Source organism: Capra hircus, chromosome 1 (genome assembly GCF_001704415.2).
Source record: "Capra hircus breed San Clemente chromosome 1, ASM170441v1, whole genome shotgun sequence".
Lineage (NCBI taxonomy): Eukaryota > Metazoa > Chordata > Mammalia > Artiodactyla > Bovidae > Capra > Capra hircus.
In genome coordinates, this window is record NC_030808.1 from 110,604,406 (window position 1) to 110,612,664 (window position 8,259).

Here is an 8,259-nt window from a genome sequence, read left to right on the forward strand (position 1 = left end):
GGGAAACCCAAAGGATATGTTGCCTCCCTGTCAGGAATTGAACCCTGGTCTCCCGCATGACAGGTGGGGATACTCACCACTACACTAACGAGGATGGCAAAACATAGGCAGCTTCCACTGAGACTTGAGCTCAGATCGCTGGATTCAGAGTCCAGAGTGCGAACCATTATACCATGGAACTTCACTCATCATGGAAGAGCATTATTTAATAAGTGATAGTAGAACAACTGGTTACATACTAAGGAAAGATGTCAATGTAGATCCTTATTTTACATCTAAGACCATACCAAATCCAATATGGATTAAAGAGAGCAGAAAGTGCCAATCACATCAAAAAGACTAAAGGAAAAACATGACTTTGTATTAAGTATCAGTGAAGTGCAAAGGAATTTGGGAGTACTTTCTAAGCTTAAAAGTATTAGAAGAAATGTTTTAAAAGAAGAGATTAAATTCACTTGACCACAGTGATTATAAACTTTCATACTATCTGACTCCTCCAACTAATATATCCTTAACTTAGGAAAAATCTTGCATCCATATGAAAGACAACATATTACAGCTGACCCCTCCTCCTCATACATGTTGTTCAAGGGCCAACTATATTATACAAAATGTTCATGCAAATAAAGCAAAATCAGTAGAAATACAATTTCTGAGCACCTAGCCCTGGTCAAGTCTATGCTGGAGAGTTTGCAAACATTCAGTTAAGGTGGACATCCCCACTTGGTCCAGGAAGAACCTGAGGGTCAGAGGTGTGAAGGTTTTTGCCTATGTCACTCGCCTCAGGAGCCATAAGTTGTTTTTGACCTGTCAGTCTTCTGATACGTCCGAGCTCCTCCCAGTCAGGCTTACATTCACACCTTGATTTATTTCAAGATCATGGCCCAGGCCCAGGAGATGGAGAGTCTCAGGTATTGAAGGTGTGGTCCCATTCATTCCTCTTGCCAAGGGATCAGGTTTAGGGATGAACAAGTACTAGATTCTGGCAATTAAGTTGAGAGGGAGAAATCTTCTAAGAAGCATTTGGGAAATAATTTCTTACTTATAATAGACAGTGCCTTTGTCTTTTTCACTCTACCATTTTGTATTCCTACCAGGATTATCTGAAAATTTAATCTGTTGTTCCATACCTTTGCTGGGCCTTGGTATTGCCAATTTATTGTTTGTTTTTTTGTTTCTTGTATTTTAGCAAATCTAATAGATGTTGGTGATGGACAGGGAGGCCTGGCGTGCTGTGATTCATGGGGTCGCAAAGAGTCGGACACGACTGAGCGACTGAACTGAACTGAACTTAATAGATGTGTAGTGGTATTTTGTTGTGATTTTAATTTGTATTTCTCTGAATACTGCAAAAACAAACAAACAATACCTAATGCAATAAATATCCTAAAGAGCAATTTTTGTGAATTTAAATGTATCGATCCTTTTACTTACTAATTTCCTTTTTTTCTTTAAAATTACAAAATTCTTCCCCAAAGAGAAATCAGAAGAAAATTCAGCTACATTTTAAGGGTTGTGAATGGATGTGGTACCTAGAGATGCTATAGACATCTCATGATCATTAAAGGTGGGGCAGAGCCAAGTCTTTGCAGGGGAAAAGGTCAATCCTAATCATACTCGCCCTACCACCCCAACCAGAGGCTCTATTTGCGAGTCTATCACAGGGGAGATAGTACATTTCCTTCTTATTTAGTACCATTGAGCTTGGGTCTTCCATTGCTTATCAAACGCCTTGAAACATTTGGCAAGATATTACATCAGTGCATAAGAAAAGCATCAAAGCGTCATCACAGGGAAACATCTATTCCTTAGTCTTCCTCCCAAAATATTTTCAGCTGCATATTACATTTGAGGTATCTGTTGGGGGCTTGGGCTGGTGGCACACTCAGTGAGTGGAAGCACTGAGATTTGAAACCATATATACAATTCTAAATTAGAATATATATAGCCTATTAACACAGAGAAAAAAAGGTTTAACCTCATAAGGAAGCAAAGAAAAGTAGATTAAACAAGGAGGAGACTCCATTTTTTAAAACTGTTACATGATTCAAAAAAGATTTAATGGTAAGTATTGTCATACTTATCTGGCATTTAAGAAGGTAAATTTATCACATCTCAAAAATAGCAGCAGCAACAACCATTTATTGAATACTTACTATATAACAGATACTATACAAAACAAGCAAACTTGATTTAACCCTTAAAACAAGCTAATAAAATAGATATTATTTTCAGTTTAAAAATAAGGCTTAGGACTTTCCTGGTGGTACAGTGGTTGAGAATCTGCCTGCCAATGCAGGGTACACGGGTTCAATCCCTGGTCAGGGAAGATTTCACATGACGCAGAACAACTAGGCCAGTTCCCCACAATTACTGAGCCTGTGCTCTAGAGCCTGGGAGCCACAGCTACTGAGCCAGCGTGCTGCAACTACTGAAGGCTGTGTGCCTAAAGCCTCTGCTCTGCAACAAGAGAAGCTACCTCAATGAGAAGCCTGAACATCGCAACTAGAGAGTAGCCCCTGCTCGTCGTAGCTAGTGAAAACCCACAAAGTAGGGAAGACTGAGCACAACCAAAAATAAAATAAAAAAAAAATAAAGATAAGGTTTAGAGAGACCTCCTGGCCCTGCTGAGTTCTCACACCACAAAAGGTTGTTCTTTGCAGCCCCATCGCTTTACAAAGTGAACAAACATGTGCCAAGGGGACTAGCAAAATAGGGACACCAAAAAAGAGGGGAAAATGAAGAGTTTGAAGTCTGACATTCAAAAAAAGAAAACCGTTAAGTAGTCATCACAGGGAAACATCTATTCCTTAGCCTTCCTTCCAGCATATTTCCAGCTGAATATTGCATTTATTTTGAGTTACGTATTGCGGGATTGGGCTGGCTGCACATTCACCATTGGCAAGGCCCTTTAATGGTCTCATTCCAGCCCATGATGTCAAGATTCAACCCATAACTGACTCTAAAGCCTGTGCTTACAATAAACACTACTGGGAACTCTGAAAGCAATTTAGCAAATTAAATCAATAGCCTCAAGAACATCTGTATTTCTTAATCTGTTAAATTAAATATTGTGTTTTGACACACACACACAAAATATTGTGAAAAATTGTAAAAGCATTAAGAATAAATGTGATAGAGTTTTAATAATAATAAAAACTAGAAATTAATACAAATGTTTAACCATAGGGGACTTGCTAATTATGTAATATAACTATTACAAATAATCTTTATGAGGATTTAAAAGTGGGAACTGATTGTATTATATCAAGTGTAGGAAAAAAAACAATGCATAAGAGTATTTATAAAATTATTCAGAACTGTCACAAAGAAAATTTTAAAGGAGCAGAAAAAAGATGGAGAAGAAACACACTTAAAAATGTTAACAGAGACTAGATCCCTGTATAACGGATTTTTCTCTGATTTCATGTATTTTCTGTAATGAGAATGTTCTCCGAGGAGTACTACTTTTAGAGCAGAAATAATCCTAATAGTCTTTATTTTCAAAAAGGTGTAAAGGGGGCTTCTCTGATGGCCCACTGTTCAAGAATCTGCCTTGCAATGCAAGGGACACTGGTTCGATCCCTGGTCTGGGAAGATATCACATGCTGCAGAGCAACTAAGCCCATGCACCACACCTCCTGAGCCTACATGCCCCAGCCACTGGGCCCAAGTACCCTAGAGCCTGTGCTCTGCCACAAGGGAAGCCTCTGCCATGAGAAGCCCAGGCACCACAACTGGAGAAAGCCCGGGTGCAGCAACAAAGACCCACCACAGCCAAAGAATCAATAAATCAGTCTTTTTTCTAAAAAAAAAGGTTGCAAATGTTTTTATTTAGATAGTAAAAATTACTGAGGGGTGGAAAGGATTCACATGAAGACACTGTAATTGTGATTTCTCAGTGCTCAGGGGAAAAGCTGGGAGGGGACGCCCATAGCTGTCCTTACTCACAGTTTTTCAGAACTTGATGTCAAATATTTTGCCCCACTGTCAGCTCATGTTATTCAAAATCTGGTTCAGAAATCACGGCCATAGGAGACTTATTCAAAACTTATATACATACAAAGTACCTAGGTAGATTACCTATGTTTCTAAATCACTAATCCCAGAAATATCTAGGGAGGTACAGGACTCTCTGAAGCTTGAGTAGGAAACAAAACTACTATCCAAAATCGACAAAGCTTGTTACTATAATTTATTAACAGTCACTCCTTTCTGGAAACACTCTCTTGTGTCTATATCACCCAACGACCCCTCATAGTTTTCCTCCCATCGTCTCTGGCTGGCTCTTCTCTCGCCTCTGATGCTCTTCACTTTGCACTTGTCCCTGCTGCCCTCCGAATAGTAGTCACCTTCCAGTAGCCCCTAAAGCTCATATTAATAACTTAGAAATAGGTTTCATATAAACATTTTCATTAACCTTTGTTTTTGAATTACAGATTACTCTCAGAAACAGTTATTAAAGTACAGTGTATAAAACAATATGTTACATTTGAATGACTTTTTCCACCCAGTAATTCATTGATTGTCTGATCACTGATGTTTCAGAGTGAGGGTGACTAGCACATTGCTTTCAATGTGCTTCCTCTGAAGTTAGTTCACCGTAATGGTAGCCATTGTCAACTCAACACAGTACTTTAAAAAGTTCACTTGAGAAAGCCTTCTGTTGAAGAAGGCACTTAGGGTACAGCCATGCCACGGCACACCTGCTGGCCACGCCTAGTGAGGGACCAGAGGGACACCTGCTAAGTAAAATGGCTATTCCTGGAATGAATTTGTGTATAAATGGAAAATATGATAACCCCCAAATCGTCCTTCCTAAGCAAATTCCACCTTTCCTCGTAAATAGTTTACACCGGTTCTGAGTCTCATTGCTTTGCATTGTCTGAGAATCAAGGCATTTGTGCTTTCATCCCATCAAAAGATTGATGATAAGGTACATCAGCCACTTCCCCTTCCTTGTTCCCTCCCTCAGAGGTTGCCTTGAACTCTTTTTTTTTTTTTTTCTGTTTGCCTGCACCACGAAGCATGTGGGACCTAACTCCTTTGCAGTGGAAGTGCAGTCTTTACTAGACCGCCAGAGAATTCTACCCTGCCACCCCTACCCCAGACTCTTTAAGGTGATTCTCTCACAACTGCATAAGCTCAGCTCAGTGTTGTCCTGTCCTGCACACCCTGCCTTTGTTGTGCTTGTTCAGTTGGTAGCAAATCATTTCAGCTCAACAAATATTTTGGGTGTCAACTATGTATGAAGAGCTATGGCAGGTACTGTAGAGCGCGAGACAAATGGAACAAGAATCTTCTAAAGTAAATCAATTCTGACCCCTTCCTGTAGTTAGCAGGCCTGAAGTAGCTGTCAGCTACTATCCTCAGCTCAATGGCTTTGTGGCTGGTGCTCAGGGTCAAAACCAGTTGGGGGCTGCTGCTGCTGCTAAGTTGCTTCAGTTGTGTCTGACTCTGTGCGACCCCACAGAAGGCAGCCCACCAGGCTCCCCCGTCCCTGGGATTCTCCAGGCAAGAGTACTGGAGTGGGCTAGTGCTGCTTATTTTCTTCTCTATAGCAATCTTCATTGCAAACTTCAACTTAGGACAAACTTAGGTGTTAAAAAACCCAAATTCAGAATTAGATATTTCAAATTCTCCCCAGCTATTCTGTCCTCTGGAGAAGGAAATGGCAACTCACTCTAGTATTCTTGCCTAGAGAATCCCACGGACAGAGGAGCCTGGCAGGCTCTAGTCCATGGGGTCACAAGAGTCGGACACGACTTAGTGACTAAACCACCACCACCATTCTGTCCTCATTTTGTACTGTGTGTTGGTCTCTCAGTCATGTCCGACTCTGCTATGCACTCAGCCAGGCTTCTCTGTCCATGAATTTCTCTAAGCAAGCATACTGGCACGGGTGGCCTTTTTCTTCTCTAGGGGATCTGCCTGACCCAGTGATCAAACCTGGGTCTCCCACACCTTGGACAGATTCTTTACCATCTGAGCCACCTATTGGGGTATAGCCAATTAACAATGTTGTGATAGTTTCAGATGAACAATAGAAGGACTCAGTCATACATACACATGGACCCACTCTCCCCTAGACTCCCCTCCAATCCAGGCTGCCACGTAACATTGCAGAGTTCCATGTGTGATTTAGGCAGTCCGAGATCCCTATGGAAATCATCCTCTATGCATTGGTCGTCTTATTCCCATTTCTGATATAAATGATAAAGGAAAAAAAATCAGAAACGGAAGGATGGGTGGTGTCTTCAGAATCTTGTAGCTTTTTATCTATCAGTGCAAGATATTACAGTGAAGTCTTGCCTGGAGAAATTGTGGAAATATCCAGACATAAAGTCCAAACTCTTGATATTATACCAAGGTCTGAAGGAAACGTAATGGCTTTCTGTATCTTTGAATATGCTTATTTTGCAAGACCAGATAGTATATTTGAAGACCAGATGGTTTACACAGTAAGATATCGTTGTGGTCAGCAGCTGGCCATTGAAGGCCCCGTGGATGCAGATTTGGTTAGCACTGTCTCAGAATCTGCTACACTTGCTGCTCTTGGTTATGCAGCAAAGTGTGGGCTTTCATACGTGGAGGTGCTATGTAAAAACCGGTATGTAGGAAGAACATTCATTCAGCCAAACATGAGGTGAAGACAACTTGGTGTTGCGAAAAAATTTGGAGTACTGTCAGACAACTTTAAAGGAAAAAGAATTGTTCTTGTAGATGATTCAATTGTGAGAGGCAATACCATCTCAAGTTGACCCATTATCAAGTTCCTCAAAGAATCTGGTTCAAAAGAGGTACATATTCATGTAACTTCACCACCAACTAGATATCCATGCTTCATGGGAATAAACATACCAACATAAGAAGAGCTTATTGCCAATAAACCAGAATTTGAGCATATTTCAGAGTATCTAGGAGCAAACAGTGTTGTATATCTGTCAGTAGAAGGACTGGTTTCATCTATACAAGAAGGAATAACACTGAAAAAACAGAGAGTGAAAAAGCAAGACATTATGGTTCAAGAAAATGGGAATGGTCTGGAATGTTTTGAAAACAATGGTCATTGTACAAAGGAAGATATTATGATTCAAGAAAATGAGAATGGTCTGGAATGTTTTGAAAAGAATGATCATTGTACAGCTTGTCTGACTGGAAAATACCCTGTGGAATTGGAATGGTAGCTGCCAGGGGCAGACATCATGTTTCAGGACACAAAAGCTGGTGAGGAAGTTGTAGCGGTTACACCTTCATTTACTGTTACTCAGTTGGTACAGTGTGAAATGCCACATGCTTGTAAGTTCTGAGATTTTTTTTTTCTGAAAAGGATACCAAACTGCTATGATTTATTCAGTAATCCTGGATAAATACTTTGGTGTTATGTAGGAACTTGGATGATCCTTTCAGTTTTATTCAGTACTGTTATTTTTTAGAGATCATGTACATTTCAGATCATCAGCAGTAATGTAGCAGAGAGGTGAATTTCTATTTTAGAGAGGATTGCCAGGTATTATACTCTCACAGGTTCTTAGGAAATTTTGTGGAATGTTTAAGAGTTACTGAAATTCATTTATGGAATATTTTCATGGAGAAGGAAATGGCAACCCACTCCAGTGTTCTTGCCTGGAGAATCCCAGGGATGGGGGAGACTGGTGGGCTGCCGTCCGTCTATGGGGTCGCACAGAGTCGGACATGACTGAAGTGACTTAGCTTAGCTTATGTGCTAAACAGTAGGCCCTTGTTGATTATCCATTTTAAATATGGCAGTGTGCTCAAGTCGATCCCAAACTCCCTAACTATCCCTTCTTCCCATCCTTGCCCCTGGTAATCATAAGCTCATTCTTAAACTCTGTGAGTCTCTCTCTGTTTTGTATGTAAGTCCGTTTATATCAGGTCTTTTTAGATTCCACATGTAAAGGATCTGACTTCAAATTTTAAATATCCTTCTTTCTTAGATCAAATACTCTGTCCACTCTCCTTTTCCATCTAGCAGCCTCCTCAGGCTTGATGACTTAAATATCTCTATAAACCATTACTTTCACTGGACAATTGGCTTTCTGTGGAACTAAGTGAAAAGGATTGAGACACCACCAAGGTCATAACCAGCCTATTGTTGCTTCCTCTTTTATGGCAATTTACACAGCTTGATGATCACTGTTATTATTCTTTATTTTTATGAAACACTGACACTGGTTTTAGCCTTTAGACCTCTTTATCCCCTTCCAAATTGCAAACAAAACAGAGCAGACATTATTC

At 40.2% G+C, this 8,259-nt stretch overlaps 1 pseudogene; it reads left to right on the forward strand.

Moving 5' to 3' along the window:
- LOC102177566 lies at positions 880-7,208 on the forward strand (annotated as a pseudogene).